This window comes from Parus major, chromosome 3 (genome assembly GCF_001522545.3).
Source record: "Parus major isolate Abel chromosome 3, Parus_major1.1, whole genome shotgun sequence".
Lineage (NCBI taxonomy): Eukaryota > Metazoa > Chordata > Aves > Passeriformes > Paridae > Parus > Parus major.
In genome coordinates, this window is record NC_031770.1 from 67,349,813 (window position 1) to 67,370,486 (window position 20,674).

A 20,674-nucleotide genomic window follows, 5' to 3' on the forward strand; every position below is an offset into this window, starting at 1 on the left:
AAAGCTTTGCAGGGCTTTTAGGAAGCTTGTAATTGCTCCACTGTGAATCCTAGAGTGAAAAAGAACTTGCCCAGGAGGAATGTCTTCTCTTACTGCTCGTGCAGTGAGAACTCTATGGACATAAATGGTCCCAGCTGTATGATATGCATCTGTCGCTCTGCAGCTTTTTATTTTCTTCCTTTTACATAGTTCTGGTACTGGAAGCCCTCTCTCTGGGAGAAGATTTTCAGTTTCCATTTAAATCCATTTCTGCATTTGACTATCAGATGTTCAGTCCACATCCCTTTTCCCCTCTTCACATGAAATGGAAGCCAGTGAGCTGTTCAAAATTTCATAGAGCTGAAAGATGTGACCCAGAGGTGTCTTTCTGGAAAAGGGAAGTGCTTTTTTGTTCTGGCAGTTGATCAAACACACATGTTTTTGAGGAACCAGGCTCTCTCTTACCTCTTGTCCTCTTTTTTTCAGTGCATCCATCTGCTTGTGGAGACCGCTGTTTCCGCTGCCCATGCACGTGTATGTCAAGGTCAAATACAGATCCCTTTCTTGATACCCTTCCACACATGAGGTGCTCCAAAGTACTTGTAAGCTCTCTGTCTGTGTGGGTGGGTTGGAAGCACAGTAAGCAGTGGATGGGCACGTGTGTAGCTTGGGGATAGGAAGCAGACCAAATACACTGCTTGTTATCCAAGGCGAAAACTGCAGTGCGTGGTGAGCAGGGCATCCTGACATGCCAGGTAGCCTTTCTGCACAGACTGTCCAGCTGCAGTGCCAGTGGCTTTGTGGGACTGTTGTGGTCCCAAATTCTATTGATAATTTGCCTTTTGATTTAAAAGTATAGGCGAGGGAAAGGAACTTGATGTTTTTATCATGTACAGCTTGGGTTTAAAACATGACTATCGATTAACTGCTGCTGCTGGTGTTTTCTGTTGAAATCTTCACAACTGGCCCTTGCAGCAGCTCCCAGATTGTGCAAATGGTTTTTTGGAGGGGAAATTAATTAGCTGGCTTGTGTATTCAAAAGAAAGAGGAAAAAAAAGTCTCATCTCTTTGTGGCTTTCAGGCATGCATCCCTCTTTTTTCCATAGGATTGTTAGGAATATGTGCTTCCAGGGATTGTACCGTCAGCCTGTACCATTCATACATTTTGTAGAGTTCATAATCAAATGCGTTCACGACTGAAAGTGGCACACGTGCTGCTCTGAATGCTCCTTCTCAGATGTCTCCTGCTTCTGGTAACCCACATTCTGCAGCTGGAGGCTGCGCTCCAGGCACCGCATGAATGGTGCGTCTTGTGCTTCGGCGAGGCGGAGTGAACTTGATTCTAGGTCAAAATCAAATGTGACGTTTCCTAAATGTGTGAGTCCAAACTAGTTACAGCACTAAAAATCAGAACCTGTAAGTACTTTCTGTGTGTTATTTCTCAGTGTTTTTCAGTCTATTTTACTCCAGGTGAGAGAGACATTGAATGTGGGTTTATTATTCTGGTTATACCTGCAAAACTGAGAGTAGGAAGAAAATAAATCAGCGTCACCTCATCACATAAGGGTGGAAAAGACCTACCCTTACAGTACCAAAAATCCACTTCTGTTGTTCCAGGGTGAGGGTATCCTGTTTACAAACAACAGCCTAAATAGTACCTGCCAGCACAGCTTCTCAAATCTTCAGCCTGCTTCTCCCTGCTCCACTGTTCTTCCCCACGGCCCTCACAGGCGCAGCGAGAGCAGGCAGTGACCCAGATGCGCTGCTCTGAAAGTGCCATTTGTTTCCAGCACTCAGCATGCTGGCAGATTTGACACATGGCTACACATGCATCCATCACTGGACCAAAATACGCCTCTCCTGTGCTGTAAGGGGTGTTGTATCAGATAAGCCACTGCTGACAGGGCCAGTAGCTGTTCACACATCCTCTGAGATGTGTGGCAGTGTGGGTGCATGGGACACCTGCCCTCCAAACGTGGATTTGTTGAGCTGCATGATGCAGTCCTGGTATTTTTTTTTTTGACTGCTTGAATTTTCCAGGGGGTTAGCAGGCAAGAATTTTGCTATTGCATGCTTTGTTACCAATGATACCAAAAAAATAAGGAGAAAGGCCTTTTTCTACTTCTGTTTTTTTGTCAGGGAGTACAGGGCTGTTTTCTTTCTCTACTCCAATTCTGACTGCAGCTTCATCTCTGATTCCATTGCATACAGAGCTATTTAGAGCTATTACATGTACATATGCAAATATGTGTTTATACAAATATGTATTTGCACACACACACACACACATATATATAGAATCACCAGAGTCATAAATACATAGATATATGAGGTTGTTAAGACTAGAACATAAAACTAGTTCTCTCTCCCCTCATCCAAGCTATAATCTCAATCAGTCTTTTTTCACTTATTTGTGGATACTAAGCCATCAAGTCTCATTCAGCATGATTAAACAGATAGCCATTGATACCTCCCTTCCTCCCTCCACCTGCAGCTCTCCCCATTATCTCACACTGCTGTTGCCATGGACAACATCAGTGTCCCTCAGCCAGACCAAAGTCTGTCCATCTCTGTTCCCTCTGTCTCAGAGTGAACTCTGAGATTGGCAGATTCTTCTTGCATACGGTCTCTTAATAAATGCCCTGTGCTATCTGCACCACACAGTTGAAATTCACATCTAAGCACTCACATGTTGTCTTGAATTACTGCAACATCCTTTTCTCTGGCATCTTCAAATTATAATTCTGTCCAGAGTGTCTTTACAAAAGGAATGTATCCCATTTCCTCATTTGTTAGCAGTGTAACCTTCCCTATGCACTCCTCTGCTGATTTCATCATTCAGCACAAGGTGGCTATCTTTATCACCAAAGACCCTCCCTTCCTCTCTACTTCCCATCTGTCAGCCAGCTCCGAGAGGGCATGTTTCTCCTCTAGCTTCCTGTGATGCCTGTCTCCTCCAGTGCATGACTTGCTTTCTGACCCATCATTGCAGATTTTCTGCTGACCTCACCCACCCAGTTAATATCGGCAGGACTACTGTCTTCTTGTCCTTTAGGTCTCTCCTTTAAAATGTTCTGGTTTTGTCTGGGAAGCAGGCAATGCAGAGCAGCTCACCACCATCTTCAGACTTCAGCGTGCAGCACTTGCACAAGTAGTAAGCACTCATTGTAATTTTAGACCTCACTGAGATTAAGGCCTTAACCAGCATCTCCTGTCACTGCAGGCTTTTAAAAATAGGCTGAACATACACGGTAATAGCAGCATTGTAACCATGGCAATGGAAGGAAGGCAGGGTTTGCAGGCAGGGATCTTACCAGACCAACTGGCGTGTCTGAGGGCTGGACCGGGACGACACAGGGGAGAGGTTTCAGGCTCAGGAAGGGACTGTGAGCCTCAAAGCACATCTCTTTTTCCCCAGCTAGGTCAGGTGGCCTAATAGAAGGAATAACATAAGTATAGGTGTTGCTGCCTCGAGCAGGGAAGCCACCCTGATGGTCACTTGAGGTCCCTTTCGATCCTGTAGCTGTTTGAATGGGCAGAGCTGACTTCTCCTTGTCCTTCTGCTGTGTGTTCGAGCATATGCCAGTCTTCTGCTGATACCAGCAGAAGGTCTCTGAATATCAAGAAACCAGAACATCCTCATTAAGGATCTTCTTGGAGGATAGGAGTGTAATGTATCGCTCTTTGAGCGGAGGCTGGCTTTGTGCAGCAATAAAACATGAATATTAAACAGGAAATCAATGACACTTCTGAAACATGTCTGAGACAGAAATCCAGATGTTGTGTGGGGATATAGGCCCTTAAGCCTTATGTCTATGCTACTCTTTTTTTTTTTTTTCTTTTCTTTTTTTTTTTTAAGCTGCCTCTGCATAGTTGGTGCGGTGTAGGAGGGGGGCATAGCAAGAGAAAAACCAGATTTTTTAGCCTAGTTTCCTGAGGAAGTGGGGGCTAGGCTGTTAACTCAGTGTGTTTGTACACCAGTCCTCCTCTTTATAAGTTTGCAGGCTGTCTCCAGCCAGGGAGGGGCCTTCAGGGGCAGCATTTGACTTCCCAGCTCTTTCTCCAGTGCATGAGCTGCTGCCTGGAGATGATGGGCATGGTGGCAGCAGGAGCAGGGTGCTGCAGACACCCCTGGAGCAGCTGAGCAGTGGCTGCAGCGGGGCTTGTGCAGTAAATGTGACTGGGTACCAGGCATCTGGGGCTATGGGAGAGCCAAGGGCACCAGGGACGCAGTGTGGGAAGGGCTCTTATTGTAAAGTTTGAATCACGAGTCCAGATCAGCTGGAAATTCAGTTTCATTAGTTCCACTGATCAGGCATTTCCTTAATCGTGAAAAACAAAAGACAAAGTAGGGAGGTTGTACTGAATAGTAATGACATTTTAAATCCTTAGAATATTTCAGCAAAATTAATGCTTATGTGTGGCTTCTGTGCTGCAAAGAGGTTTATATTAATGTAGCACAATCCTGGAATTACATGAACCTTATATTTTTCTGGTTCACACCAGGACACTTGCTTTCTGAGGGAAAACCTGTTGTCTTTAAGGGCAGTGTGAAAGAATAAAGACTTGATCTCAAGCTTGAGGCTGAAGCATTACATCAGTGCAAAATCTTTTCATTCACAGTTCTAGTGTGTTGTCCTGAGAATTTAATTTCCTGTTTGCACTATGGGAGAGTCTTTTTTTGGAAGCCACTAGAGAGCAGGGTTGGTTGTTTAGGGTGTTTTTGGGAGGTAAATTGTCAAAATACAGTAATTTTTTTCAGCTGGTCTTCTTTATTTATTTTATTTCCTGAATATAGAACCCAGCAACATGAAGTCTCATCATTAAAGTAAGTAAATAATCAGTGAAGTAGCATGAGGGATAGCCCTCCTTTTTTTTTTCCTTTTTTTTCAATTATCCCCATCCTCAGCCCATTGATGATTTTTCCTACGTTTTGCAATGTTTCTCAGAATTAAAGGTTATATTCTCTTCCATTTTGTCTTATTTGACAATGAAGGGCCTTATTTATTTTCTTTACTTGTCTCACTATTTAAAAAAATAAACCAGAAAGTTAAGTTTTTTGTTCTTCTATTTCTAGTACTCTTGTTTATTTTGAAACTTCCAGAAAGAGATAAGAACATCTTAAGAAAAATGCTCTCTAGAGTAATCCCTTAAAGAGCAGCAAACAAACACTACAGATTGGTCCTAAAGGCTGTGCTTCCTTTCTGGGGAGGGAGGGAGGTGGGGAGAGAGGATGTTTTCTTTTTAGCTGTGCTCTAATCATCCGATCTGGGATTTGATAATCTCCACAAGTCTGAAACTGCTGCCTCCTCCTGTCTTCCCCCTTTCCTGCCTCTCAGAAGATTAAAGTGAACATGGCAAAAAGGAAGCAGTTTATTTTCAGCTTGTTGTAGTTAATAACTAGTTTACAGTGCAGCATTTTCATTGTTTGTATTCTAATCATGTTGCTATATTCTTTTCTTGCACTGTTTACTTTTCACATCACGGGACTTCTTTGATACAGAAATAGGTTTACAAATTTTACATTTTACATAAAATTTACATTCTTGCAAAATTTCAGCCTCTTTTCAACATTTTCATGTTTCACATCAGGAGGTGTGACACATGTAGGCGGGGTAGCTTCTGCAAAGATTTGCCTTGCCTTCCCCCTCAGCAGACTGGGCCATGCTTTCTTTTCACTCTCTGACAATTTGGAATTACAGCAGTTGTGAAACCACAATAGGAAGCGATCAAGCCATTAAAGTATTGCATGTACCAGATATAAGTATTATTTGGCTCACTCAAAATTAGCTAAATGCATGTATTGACTGAACTGCAAGAAGCCATTAGTAAACACCCCCACTTTGTCCTAAGAGATACTTGTGCTGAATTCTTTTAACCTTTAAAGCCTTGAAGTAAATTTGCTGGGACTTTGAGACTGTGTTCCCGTGTGTGTATTTTTAATGATTTCTTCCACAATGGGAATGGCTGACATTTTGGGTCCTGTAATGTTGAAACACTAGCATATAAATTCTATACATATATTCTCTATGTATCTGTTCATTGAATGTCATGGAAATAATGTCCTTAATTAAAACCTTCCACACTGATCAAAGCACAAAAATATTTATTGTATAACTAAGATGCTCGCTTAAGGGGAAAGGGAAATTTGTTTATAATAACAATTGCTTATAAAAGCAGATTTTTGTATATAAAAAAACTACATTTGCATTGCAATGTAATTGCACTTCTAAATGGCCTTTACTGCTTCTCCAGAAGCTATGTAAATACACTGTTTAGCCAGTTCTGCTAAAGGTCCTTCTGGGTCAGTCCTGTATCTTCAGAAGGAAAGCATTTTCCTCTTCGAAAAAAACTGGAAAATCAATTATTAGAACAAAAGCTTCTGAAACTTTGCATTATGCATGGGGGTTTTTCCCCCTTGCTGTCTTTTTTAACTTGCTTAATGATGTGACGGCTTATTTCTGTCCATAGAAGTGTTTCACTGATGCTGCTGGGATACTGGGCAGGAAAGGATGAGCAGGTTGAGGGTGTAGGAGAGGGATACAGCACTGGCTCTAGCCACCATGTCCCTGCATCTCTGTCTGCCTGTGCCTTCCCTCAGCTCCAGAGACGCCCAGCAGCATTTCTAGGAGCCAGCTCAGAGGGGTAGAGAGTTCAGTCTATTTTTAGGAGTATGGTCTCCATTCTTTTATTTTTTTAAAAATTGTGTTGGGGCTTAGTACTTCTCCTTTTTCTGCAAAGAGAAACTCAAGTGCTGTTCCCGTAATTAATGAAGTAATTTTTCTACTGTTTGGAGAACTAAAGTGTGTTGCTACCATCACATGCCTCTCATATGTAACACTCTCAGTCTGAGTGCCTACTCGGTATTGAGCCTGCTAATAGCTTTCCCTGTGGATTGCTGAGCCCCGTGGCTGCCCACGGCCAGGACCCAGGGACGGGCAGCTCCAGGGGGAGGCCGAGCTGTGCGCAGCAGGTGCTGGCTTTCGGCTTACGCGGAGCTGCACACTTGCTTCTCTCCACAGCAGTGCAGTGACTGCAGGGGTGCCACAGGGTTTGGGTTCTTCCCAGGACACTTTCAAAAGGCAGGATTTATGAATGGGCCACGAGTACCGTCGCGATCGCCTTTCTGTCGCCAGTGGCTTCGCTGTGTCATTGCTCACGGTAACCACCGGCTGTCCCACTGAGGGTTTCTTAAAGCTGTTGGCATCTTTTGTTTCTTTGCATCTGCTTCTGCTGGGTCTCTGTACACACCCACACTCTCTGCCTGTACTGGCACTTTCCATGCAGGAGTGGCTGGTTGGATGGTGCTGTGTTTCCAGATCCCAGCTTTATGCTTTCAGCTCTGCTGTGTAACAAAGCCAAGCTGATGCTTGGAACAGGAGTTGTGAATGAAGATTTTGTTTAGTTTATCCAGCTTGAAAGTAGATAAAGGGGAAAGGTGCTGATATCACCAATGCTGAGCTGGCAATATCGAGGGGCTTGAACTGCCTGGGTGAGTGGCACAGCCCAGGGTGAAGGAGAGCGAGCAGCCCGCTTTGGCACAACATGGGGACCAGCTGACAGCAGCACATCTGCTAAAGGTAAGTCAGGATAGCCAGTGTGTGAGGAGATTGAAGTGTCACAGAAAAGAGGTAGCTGACCTTTTGCTTTTTAGCACAGTTTGTGGGTTTCTTTCTCTTCATAGCTCTGTTTTATTAAATCAGAAAAAGTTCGAGCAAAGCCTCTGTGTTTTCCCGGTGTTTTCTTCCCACGTTTCCTGTTTCTTAGGACTTGTTGCCACTGCAGTGGTGACTTTGCATCTGAGTTCCTTCTGCTCCAAATGGAAAGGGCAGATGTGTTTTTAGACAGGAACAAGTTGAATGGTGCAGACAAACGTTCTTGTTTTGAAACTACTAAACTACTTTTGGACTCCTTTAACAGAGGGACCTAGTTATCCTTATTTACATCCTGCGTGTGCGGAAGCTTTCCAGTAACTGTTTTAGAAACCCAGTGACTTTCACATGAAAAAATGCAGAATGCCTGTCCCATAATCACTCTCCTCTTTCCAAGTTTTGGCATTGTTGCATAGGAGGACAAACCACGAGAATAGTAGTGTCTTAGTGTAAGTCTTCTGGTGGTGTTGGTGGTTGGTGGTTTTTTTTCCCTTTGCTGTTGTCCAGGGTTGTGTCTGGACTTGTTGCAAGAGCAGATTTTGTTGGGAGCTCCCTCTTTCTGCCCTCAGCTATCTCTCCCCAAGCCTGTTGATGACCGGGCTTTTTCATATCGTGTGCCAGCTCTCTGGGACCTCACTTAGAAAAGGGGTAGTTTCAGGCTAACAGGGAGGCTTTTGTCTCTGTGTAAGAACAAGCCTATATGCTTCCCTTAAAATTTAAATGTTTTATTGTTGGAAAGCTTTCAGATGTTCACAGGATAAGGGCTCTTTATATGTGATCTGGCATTGCACAGTAAAGGATTATTTTATGTAAGTTAAGATGTGCAGTTCCTTTATAAACTGGCTGTATAAATTCAGTATGTAGGAGATTGTTTTTCTCCTTCTGTTCAGTGTTGCTTCTAGAAAGGGTTTCTTGGTTTTGGTCAGCTGGAGGTTTTTTTTGGTTGCTTGCTTTTTGGTTTTAGTAGGGTTACAAATCTTAGATATTGGGAATAGGTGGGAAATCCTGCATGCACCCTATTAAAAACTGAAACTTGTATGCTTCCATAGATTTGTTCAAACAGCAGTGTCAGCAGAGTCCTGGGTGACAGAATCCTGAGCCAGTCTGAAAAGGGTAACTCAAGACTGTTAGAGCAGAGTCCTAGTAACCTACTACTGAAATGTACTTTCTGGACCAATTCGTGGCCCAAAATCTATGTGGTATGATGTGTTGTAACATGAGCATGACTGGCATTGAAACAGATGAAAAAGGCAGGCTATTACTCTGGAGAGACTAACCAACACTTTCTTTACAAAGTGGATCCAGCTTATTTACTGGTTACACATCCTGATCCAGACATGTTCCTTTGTAAACTGTTCAGCATGAAAAACTTCATCTTCCCAGTTTTTGCCAAGTATGAAAGCAGCCCAAGCACCAGGAATGCCTGCTTCTACTTGAGGTTTGAAAAAAGAGCAGCAGAAGCATGTTGCTAATAGAAAACTGACAGATGTTTATAATTGTGTAGATTTTCTTCTGTGTTTGAATGCCATAAATTCAATTGCATCTACTAGCATTTGAAAAGTATGTAAGACCACTTACAACCAGCCACTTCCTCCAGCTGGGTGAAACTCGCATGAACTGCAACATGTACCAGACCAGCACCCTCTTTGTGGCTGTTTTTATGCTTTCAGTCATGTTGTTATCTGTTTTCAATGGTAGGTAAATTATTACTGAAGTTCTTGTTCCAAGGAACAATCGGTTTTGTGGCTTCACATCTAGGATTATCCACAATGCACTTGATCCAAAGATCCTTGAAACTGGGGAGTGCTGATAGATTTGGGAGTGCAGGCTTGAGAAAAAAGTACTTACTGTGTCTGTTTTCAGTGATTTCTCTTTTTCCAGTAGTAATAAACTTAATTCTAATCCCAGTATGAACTGACAAAAGCACATCTGAAAACTGACGAGGAAAAATAGAGGTTGTCTCGTGAAGCCGACAATGTCATGCAACCAAAGATGAAAATGATGTCTAGTTATGCTACTTGCCACATTCTGTTTGACAAAATACTTCTTTCTGTACAAAAAGAAAGTAATTTTTCCACAAGACTACAAGTAAATACACTGCTGATATATATGTAATGTTACATATGTTACATATATAGGAGGGGGATATGGGTTTTTGGTAGAAGGTGGCAGTTTGTCGATGCTCATGCTGCCTACAGGAAAAGGCTGTTCCTGGCAGATAATAACTCTGATTATCCCCCAGAAGTGTTTTGCTTTTTTTGAATGTTTCAAATCATGTTGCTCTGAGATTCAGCGCAACTTTTTGTGTCCATTGGTGTGCTAAGGATTTTCTGTATCGTGCCACGTAGGAGGAGATGCTTGGACAGCTTTCATTTTGGTTAGACAAACCATTTGTTTCCTCCTTTATTTGTTATACTGTTTGTAAAAGAAGCCTATATTGGTGTGCCTCGAGGCCTGTATTGGTTTATTTTGCATATCCTATGCTGTACTCTCCAAAGTGAGCAAAACTTTTCAGAAAAGTCCTCATCAAAATTTGGAGATACGTATCGTGAACCAAAACCTTCAAGAAAAGGAATATTTCCCCTACATTTTTGGGTAGAATGAAAATCATTAAGACTAAAATTGAGTTCAGTACTGAACACGAGGAAGGAGTGAATAATCTTTGGTTTAGTCTGCAAGCTATGTCCAGCCCTCGCCCTCAATTATGCAGCAAAATGCTTCCCTTCCCTTCTCCCCTCCTTGTTCCACCTCCGCTCCTCTCTTCTCCTTTGCAGCCTAAGAGATAGAACACATTTTTCACTGTCATCTAAAATCAAGCAAAAAGCTTCCCCAAGCTTTCTATCTGCCATCCCTACAGTTCTGAAGATCTTGCAAGGCTAGAGATGTGGCAAATTGCATGTCTGCCTTGGATTTAACCAGACACCCCCTTCCCTAGCCCTCTTGCTAGTTTTTGTCATACATGATCTCAGTGAAAGACTTGGATGACTCCCTTGGCATATATTAAAGCAGCTGCCTGCATTCCCATGCTGTAACATGGGAATGTTACATGTAACTCTGGGTCCATCCTTTCTGTCTTTTCCTCCCTTTTACCCTAGAGTCAGCACAGGCCTTTTTCTTTTTTTTATTTCTTATTTTATTTTGGTCACTTGGCAAACTTGTCTGAAGAATTTCCTCAGTTTGGTTTAATCCTGGTTGCTGCACAGGCATTTGTGCTGGGGTGAAGGAGGAAGGGAGAGAGGAAGGGAGCGCTGCTGGGGCCGCCTCCAGAAGCTCCACACCAGTGCTGGGGGGAGTTCAGCCCCTTCTGGCAATGGTGCCAGCCACTGTCTTTCAAGTATTCCTTGGACCGGCAGCATAGAGTACAGAGTTTCCTTATTTGTCACTCCTCTGAAGAAATTGTTAAATCAGTCTCATGGTGTAGAAGAAAATAATGAGCTAAGCCGGAGTTGAGGTGCCATTGGATTTTTTTGGACCTGGCTCATTTCTTAAGCTTCTAACTTTTCTGCATGCAGATTTTATCCAATTAGTTCGGAGGCAGAAGTAGAGTTTCTTGACTTGATGTTTTCTTTCCAGGCCAAATGCCTGGAAGCAAGGGAGGGAAATAGATGGCACTGGAATAATAACCACCTTCCCTGAGTTTGAGCAAAGCAGTTAAGACCCACTTTTTTTTTTTTTCAGTGTTTTCATAAACTCTGCCAAGCTGTACAAAAGGTGATGGGAGAGGAGGGGGTGTTCTTTTTTTTTCTTTATTCCTTGATATACCCACTCTTTTCCTCAACTGCTAAATAAAGAAAGCAAGCAGAGAAGATGCTTAGTTTGTACTTTTCTGTTAGAAAATGTCTGTTCCTCAAATCTCTCACAACATCCTCCTCTGCTTTGTAATGATGCTTTTTTTTTTCTATTCTCCCCACCCTGAACCCTCCACTCAAATGAAGTCTGAACTTTATAATATCAGACGTCTACTTGCTAATTGGGACTTAGAGCAATGTGATTCAGTTTCCATGTTTTAGAGGAATGTTTATTTGGTTATTCCTTAAGAGAAATTTTAATTTCATAACTGCTTTTTATGTAATGATGACCAGTAAAAATAATTTGATTGAAGAAGCCATTCCCCTTTTGTTTCCTGTTTATGCCTGCAGCATCTTTCAGGAGAGGTGCTGGCACAAGAGTTGCTGTTTCTGCAGCTGAGGCAGGTTTTCATGATCAGTACACAAGTCATCTGTGTATAGCTGTAAAGTTACTCATCCAGCAGTAATTTCACAGACACCTCTCTGGTGGAAAGTTCAGCCACGTACTTGAGGGAGAATGGGACCTAGAAGCAGTTCAAATTTAGTCTGGCTTCACAAGTATGGACACTTGGGCGCTGAAAATTGTGCTCTTCTCCATTTGCTGCACAGTTACCACTCCCAATGCTGAGCCACCAGCAGAATCTCTGCATCCTCCATCTTCTAGGAGTTTACAAACTAAATGTTTCAACATCATTGTTAGTCTGTGCTCCACGAATTATTCTTTCAAAGATTTTGCCTCAAGGAAAAATAAGGCTTGGCTGTCATTTGAAATTTAATCAGGGTCGGCAAAATGATGGCATTTGTCACTTTTGCTCTTCATCTTCTTCAAATGGGCCCTAGTGTGTGTCAAGCTGGATATCGTGTTGGCTTCCTTCTTCTCCCTCTTTGTTCTCCTAGAGAATGCCAAGTAATTAATACAGTCTAAAAATGAAGTGTGGCACAACCCCCTTTTTCCCTTTGTGTAGTTTTTAAACAAGGAGGCTGTCATGAACCTACGTGCATCCAATTCCAAAACCAGTTTGTTAAAACAAAATGACTTAGGGATACGGGGTTGACCAATTTTTTTTTTAGGATTGGATCTAAAATAATTGGCACACTTGCTGTGAGCTGCTGCGCGTTTCATGTTGTTGACCTTGTCTCCCTGGAGTCTGAATAGCCATCATGTCAGTGACAGTGATGTGTCTGAGCAGTCTGAAGGAGTCCTGCAATTATTTTAATATTTTGCATAATACTATTGGAATTCAAAAATTAGTTGTGAAGGTTCAGATCCAATTACCTCTTTCCCTAAACCAGGAGAAATGGTGGAAGTTGGTGATAAACGTCAGTAGTGAGAGAAAAAAGTGTAACAAGATTTGTGGTGTTCCAGGCACTTACTATTTTTTTCCCCTTTCTCTCTTATTTTACAGGGCATGTTTTTGAGCCATTTGTGAGGAAATGTGGTGAATGTAAACTTGCTCTGTTCGGAGGGAAAATTGTGGTAAGTGGTGCTGTCTTGATCAATTTTGGTTTTTAAGGAGAATTTCAGAAAGATTGTTTTAAATTTTTTCAGTTTTAATTTTTTATTTTTTTTTTAGCTGTGGAAAATACAGAGATACAGTTGATTATATGTGTTCTTTCTCTGGTACAGAGACTCGCAGTATGAGAAGCATTGACAGAGAACAGCATGCTGGGCCTCAGGGCAAGGAATGTGTTTTCATTTGCTCCAGTGGCATCTGCTTATTGTGTTTGTAGCTGTTCCATTCTGCTGAAGAGTGGTTGAGCTAAAACCTGGAGTAGAAGAAATAAAAAGGCCTAATTTAAAAATGAGGGGTACAAAAGAAGCACGCTAGCTGTATAAAAGATCAGGAGCAAAAGTAATGCAGAGGCAGCACGTATTTCCCAAAGTGGTGGGGGTGTCCAGTCACTGTACAACCTTTCCATCTCTTCCCAGAATGTCTGACTGATATCCTTGCCACGTGGAACTGGGATGGATTTGCTTATGTCTGAGAGATAAGGAGATAGTTAATGTGTGCTATACCAGTTTTCCTATTCCTCCTTTCCACACCAGATGACAGGCTTTGCTGCTTGCCTGACTACTGTATGCAACACTTCCAGAGGCATCAGCTTCCAACAGACTTCTCTGGTCCTCAGTGCTCTGGGAATATGGCACATCATGTGTCTGTGCTGCTGAGCTGCACCACTCTGAGGTAGAAGGAGAGAGGGAAGAGCATGAGGTAATTAGTGACATGTCCCAACTAGAGGGAAGTAATTCAGAGAAAAGCTCTTCCAACCTGCAAAAAATAAAGGCAGCAGATCTGGAGCAGTTTGTGGACTCATCTTGCTTTTCCCTCTAGGAGACCGTCAATATACACAGTTCTGGATAGTACCAGTCAATCACCCTTGGGAAAAGAAACAAGTCAGCAGAAGACTGTTGTCTCTGTTTTCCCTTGGCCAAGCAGGGTATTGGGCTGGTGCTTTTTCTCCAGGCAGAATGTGCAGATTGCAGATGAAAACTGGCTTATCCTCTCCACTGGAAGAAGAGTCAGGTAGCCTGCAGGGTAGAAAACTGAAAATTAAAGACTGGCTCTGTGAGAATACTTGTTCTTTTCTACCATTTAAAAGCCCCTAGATCTTGTTACATCATATAGAAAGATCTGGATTAGCTAGCAGATGTTTAAATGTAGATCACTTACCTTTCTGCAGAACATTTACTCTTAGAGACAGGAAAAGATAGGTTAGTCAAGGCCAGAACTTCACAAAGAAGCTGGCCAAACACATCAAAAGTCCTGGACAATTGTACCTGGGTAAACCCTACTGCAGCTCATTCTTTTAAATTAATTTCTCTCTTCAGATCAGCTTTTCTGACAATTGTGAATGTTGTAAGTTTGTATCTATATACCTATGAGAAACACAAACAACAATTTTAAAACTAGAATTTGGTTGTGGGGGCATAGATGAGCCACAGATCAGAGCATGAGTTCATTAGTCCATGAGATTTTGTGGTGACTTCCACAAAACTCTGTGACTTTACTACAAAAGAGGGTAGGATCTATATCTAGTTTTCTTTCTGGTGGTAGTACTGATATTTTGATCCTAAAAGTTGTCCACTTTCACTCCTTACAGATTGGCTGAACTTTGTGTGGGGTGTGACAAAGTTCACAGGTGAAAGAAAAGAGCTATTTGGAAATAGTGATGCTATGTAACACCAAGGAAAAAAGTTTATCAGCAGACCTGATAGTCACATGGTTGTGTTCTAATTTTCCTTCAAAGATGCTTCAGCTGAGGCCAGCCTAGTCTCCATGGCTGACCTTAATAAGAGAGCATAGTTCAAGATCAGCAAGGGGGAAGCAACAGAAGCAGCATGCTTCTTAGAATCATAGAACAATCCTGGTTGGAAAAAACTGCCACAAAACTGCCAAGAAACTTGTACAAACTGTTGTCTTGTCCAAACCCCCACTTGAAACAGGTCCTATTAGGTCAGGTTGCTCAGGGATTTGATTTTCAAAATTCAGCTGGCTGGAAACTTTACAGCCCTTCTGGGCATCTGTTATGTCTGACCATCCTCAGAGTCAAAAAAGTGCTTTCTTGTTGTTTCTTGCTGTTCGCTATCTTGTCAGTGTGAATTCTGCATCTTCTCTGCCTGTGAGAGGGAAGTCTTAAAGAAGACCTCAAAATCAGGAAAGTTGCTATGTGTGGCTCTATGGAAATGTGGTGTGATGCAGATGCAGAAAACTTGCTAGTGGGGAAAAAAAACAAACCACAATCTGGTTCACAGAGGTTCCACTTGGGCAATGTTTCTCGACCTGTAGTTGGCGTTCAGACTCAAAGAGCATGGCTGCTTGACTTGGTTGAATTTTGAAATGTGGAACAGGATTAGCTGACAAATTGGTACACCTGAAAGCTGCCAACTTTCCTCACTTACTTACAGTGATGTAAGTCAATGAAAAAAGGCAATTCTTACTGCTGAGTTGTAAACATTGTGGAATTTTTTCAAATCTATCTGGAGCTGGGTTTGTGCTCCAGGATTTTGCTCTAAAATTTGTTTTCCTGCAGCCATTAAAATACATAAACAGAGTGCAAATTCTGTTTGTTTTCACAGCTGTTCTTTTCACTCTTTCCACTTCAAACTCTTTGCAACATCTTATTTTGAGGTAGAGTAATCAGTGACCTTGAGCTTCTCATATATAAGGATCTCTGAAATATCTCTGACCCCATAAATTCCCAGAAAGTTTAAAAATAATTGCAAAAAATATAAGACAAGGAAACTGTTTTGCCCAGCCTCTGTCCCTAACCTATGAATCCAAGAAGTACTGGACATCAAGAGGACATTTTGAATTTATCTTGACATAGCTCAGAGGCTCAGCAGTTATTTATTCATCTTGTATCAAAGTCCTAGAAAAGGTCATGCAGCCTCTAGATCAAAAATTCATAATGGATTTAAGAGCTGATTAGAGACATACACTTGAATGCTGGGAGGGGAATCTTGGCTGAATTTAAAACTCCCTCAGCTAAGCTGATGACAGTGTAGGAAGACCCTTCATTTGATGAGATTTCTATAAAGCAGCCTTGTGGATGTCAGAGCAGATATTTGTGTGGCACTGCAGGTTTGCATGTGGCATGTGGAAGGCGGTCACAGAGCAGCCACCCTTCCACATCACAGGGAGTCACAAGAATCCTGATGTAGGACAGAAAACCTTGAGGTGATCTCTGCTGTATTTTTTCCCACAGTCACACTGCTCTTTGCCAGTCCATGCTCCCTTTGAAACTCTTGCTTTTCATGACATTTGTTGTATTTCTAAGCCTGATTTACATGATACAGTTTGGGGTTCTGTCCCTGCAGCTGGTTACAGCCATCAAGATCAGGGCAGGATAAAGCTGTGAATTGAGGGACTGCTGTACCATAAACCTGACCTGCATCTTTCTGCACCAGGTGTGCAACTGAGCATTTGTCCATTTCTTACAGATTTCCTCTTCTCAGAAAAGCTGTGAATGCTTCAAACACAGGCCTTGACATTTAATGTGTATCTCAGGGCCTGGGAGTCTATGGCTCTTTTCCCTCTGAATTTAGGCAGGGATACCTTCCCAAGTTGAGGGTTTTCTGATGTTTCAGCTGAAATCTGAGATGCTTTGCTTCTATTTGCACACTTTTCCATAGACTAGAAGCACATCTTAAATAATGGATCCAGTTATTATATCAGTAGGTCAGATATATCAAGGAAAATTCGGATTTCTGCTGATACACTCATCTGCTGTTTTCAGACTTTTTCCCCCTGACCTGAACAGTCAGGTTTTTCTTCTCTCTTTATTTTAAACAAATAAAGAAAAACAAACAAACAAACAAAAAACAAAAAAAAAACCAGTAGGTAATGGCTGCTTTGATTTTAAGTAATTATAGAAAACCAAGTTTTCAGCACCTTTACACATAGTAAATTTGTTTGCCTTTAGAAAGACTGTGATATCCTATGCATTCCTGGGTGTCCAGTTTGTATGGTACAATTATTTATATCCCTGATGTCTACCAAAAATGCTATTGCATTGCTCTTGGTAATTCTTCACACCTCTCAGGTTTCTGAGAGAAAGTGTTACAGAGCAACTATGTATTATCTGTTCTCACTACAAAAATAACCTGCAGGGACTTTTGCTTTATTACCTGTATTCTGCCATACCCACAAGAGGATTTGCCCAAATCATTAGCTGTTCTCTGTAATTAGGGCTGACCTGGTGCATTTTGGTCCTATTTCTAGCAGCTTTTAGCTTTCTGAAGTCATTCATTTGGGCATTGATGTGCCTCATAGTGTTCTTCTGTTGCATATCTTTATTATCTCTTCCTAAGGGCTGAAGATTATCTTTCTCCTTTAGGAAGGAAAGTGTGGGAAATGCTTGAACATTTTGATATATTTGGGGCTTACCAAGATTTGCTATGCTATGCTTGTAATTCCTTCAATTTTAGTCTGTTTCTTTTCTTCCAGTCTAATCTGTTCAGAAGATATGGATGTTGATGCTGCTGGGTGTAGTAAATGTTAAATCTGGTCCATAAGATTTCTGAGGAATGTGGTTTGTCCCCTGACCAGAACTGCATATGTCCAGTCCCAACCAGATTGGATTTAGTCTTCAGTCTGTGAAGCATTGTTACACTTGTGTTCAGTTTATTAAATCAGATAACCTTACACAGCAAGGTTACATTCCAGTCTCCTGCAGAAGAGATCTTTGTGGCTCAGTCTCTGCAATTTTCCAACATTTCACTGGTAATTCATTTAATATAGCTTTTTTTCCCTTCCTCCCTGCCCCCCCACAATGTTTGAGGTGATCCAGTTGTTGGAGTTACTCAGCAAAAGAGAGATGAACTGTGGGCCATCTATGTGGATGTCTCTCCCGCTGTAGCCACTAGAGAAGAAATAGGGTAGGACAGTTAAAACAGCAGATGGAACACAGTACTTCACACAGCTGTATTTCCCAGCTCTCTTGGCTGGCTCAATGGTGAAGATGTTTACAGTGGGTCATGGTGTTACAGCAGCTTGAATATCCATGATAGGTTTAGCAAGTGCTAAATTGGTTGTGGGGGTTTTTTTAGATCTAGATAATAAACCTTCCAGCTGCTGTGTTAAAAGAAAAACATTACATTTTGAAAATTCAGATGTTGCCTTAGGGAGTGTTACATCAGTGTTGCTCTTTTCTGTATGTGCATTGGTTTAGTTGATACAAAAGCTCTTGTTCCATCACAGGGGCATGTTTCAAACCTTATCTTTCCCTTCCTCCCCTGCAGAGAGCTGGGTACAATCACATACCTGGTACAGAGCTATCCAGCCCTTTAGGAGCTCAGAATTAGATGTGGAACAGCCTTGCAGGTGCTCTCATGACCAGCTCTGGTCACTTACAGTGTAACTGCAGCTTCAAGCAGGCAGGTGCCACTCAACTGGTTGTGGGATCCTGGAGCGTTGTAGGTGGGATCTCCAGGGAATTTAGTTGCTAGGAAGCATCACCTCCTTAGTGAGCTCATGCAAATTAAGGTTTATTTTTTAAGAGGTTAGTAATTTGGTTGTTTGGGAGTCTTCTGCAGAGATCAAAACACAAAAATGTTGGCTCCTTGGCACCTTGCAAGTTTATGGTCCAAATACCAAAACCTCTCGAGCTGTTCAAGGAGCTACCAGAAGTTTTTCACATGAATAAATCACTCCAGTTTCCCATGCCTTGCTTCAGAATTAGCTTGAAAAATTTTGGCTGACATCATGCCAAAAATCCAAAACAGCAACAAAGCAAGGGGAAAAAAAAGCCTCCCAGCAGACACCCAGTGTGGAGAATATTGCCAAACTTGGATCTGTTTGTGCCAAGTTTATAATCAGGCAGCAACAGGGTCTGAGTAGGCAATGCTCTCAACCCACAGCTAATGAGCCCCTCAGCATAGGGAGTGAGGAACACTGTAGAGAGAGCCTGATAATGCTGTGTGCAAGATATAGATCATATCTGGGAATAAAAAAGGAGAGCATGATCTCTGGGCATCAGATAAGGCCATTTCTATGTATATTACTCTTACTAAAGGAATAAGTGTTGTAATAACAAATAGATCTATAGGTAGAGTTTAAGGCATGCAGACAGATGGAGATTTTCCTGACCTAACTATTCTGTATTTTGCAGTCCAAGCCACAGCACTGCTTTTCTTCTGTAGTTTCTTTTATGAAATACAGGAAAAAGGAGATGGTTAAAGTAATTTTCTCAGCGTTAATTCTGCCTCATCAATACTTCATGGATTTAATAGATTTTAGAGTTGCAGTCATTTGGGAGATTATTTTATCAGCCAGGTTCAGTGGAGGTTTCTGAAACTAAGTGGAGGACAGAATTTATGTGTGTGTGATACAGAATGCTGTGGTATCAGAGGATTTGTTTAGGAGATTTCTCTGTGCTGTTTCTGAAGTTTTATGTTGGGCACTAAATATATTGCATATAGGCAAGTGATCTCTTCAATAAGAGTTTGGTATGGATCTCCAGGTACAAGTGTGTCTGTTTCCACCTCATAGCATAAGCACACTGCTCTAGTTCTTCATCTCCCGCTCATTTAAATGTTCATCTGACACAAACGTAATGAAACTGCATATAAAGGATTGTGAAGAGGAGGAGAGATCTCACTGCAGATTACCAAAGCTGAATATTTTTGGACATTGAGTTATTTATATTATCATTCTGCTAAGCTCAGAGATAAAAGAAAGCCTTGGACACAATCCAGAAAAATCAAGAACAGAAACTAGTGTAAGGATCATGCATTAATGTGTGTCTTGAGAATGCCTGCAGTGCTGTATCCCAATACCCATTCTGAAATAAAAATTAAGATGGGTGGATCCTTAAGGCCAGTGCTCAGTGATGGGGGAGATTACTGCTTGAGGTGTCACACTCCATTGACTGAAGTGGAAAGCTCTTCTTTAGGGAGTGCTCCACACTGTTCTGCAGCTGCCCTGTTAGCAGTGGGAAACAGCATTCACTTTGCGGCCTCCACTGGTCTGGAATAGTCAGCTCTTCCCAAGACATATTCACTGGTGGTGATTTTTAGAAAGTACCCAGTGAGCTTAAATTCATGACAAGTTTGTGTCTCTGAAAACCCCAGAGCTAACAGAGGTTTATACAGCATTCTCATAAATAGCATTTTGTCCTGGTGACCTTTATACCTGCTCAGCACCCACCTATAGGAGTCTACCTAATATAGAAAGTCATATTGCTGCTATTGTTTTTAAGAAAAGAAAATAATAAAAGATTCAACTGTGTAAATGTCACTCCTGCCCAGCCTGTTTAGTATTACAAGACAGGGAGAAGTCTGCTTTGAAATTTTCCCTCTGGCAAAAGCTGGAAAAGCCTTGAATATTGTACCCATCCTTGATTGTGTCATGCAACGGTAGTAGTGAAAAATACAAAATCTACTATCTCATTCTGCTAGGGTTTTGAATGCTGTGCTGAGCATTAGTCTTCCTAATCTTACAAGGTGGTGTTGCATCCTCTAACAACCTTCCAGGAAAGCTGTGACATGGCTACCATCATGGAAACATGGTGGGATGGCTTGCGTGACTGGAGTTCTGCAATGGATGGCTGCAAGTTCTTCAGAGGGGACAGGAAAGGAAGGAGAGGAGGCTTTGCCTATTAGGGAGCTTTTAGACTGAGTAGATTTTGGGGAAAGTGACAATGAGGTGTGGAACACCTGTCATATGAGGAGTGGCTGAGGGAGCTGGGGTTGTTCAGCCTGGAGAGAAGGAGTCTCAGAGGGGACCTCATCACTCTCTGAAGCTGCCTGAAAGG

At 42.0% G+C, this 20,674-nt stretch overlaps 1 protein-coding gene across 4 annotated transcripts in view; it reads left to right on the forward strand.

Moving 5' to 3' along the window:
- Positions 1-7,534: 7,534 nt before the first annotated feature.
- The window catches only part of FYN (FYN proto-oncogene, Src family tyrosine kinase), an 83,164-nt gene continuing 70,024 nt past the window's right edge, over positions 7,535-20,674 (forward strand). For 3 of the 4 annotated variants that reach the window (XM_015622494.3, XM_015622496.3, XM_033512832.1), the window contains exons 1-2: positions 7,538-7,559; positions 12,826-12,896. The gene's annotated coding sequence lies outside the window, so the exon portion shown is untranslated. Of the gene's footprint in view, positions 7,560-12,825; positions 12,897-20,674 lie in introns of all 4 variants that reach the window. The other variant, XM_015622495.2, reaches the window with a different exon arrangement.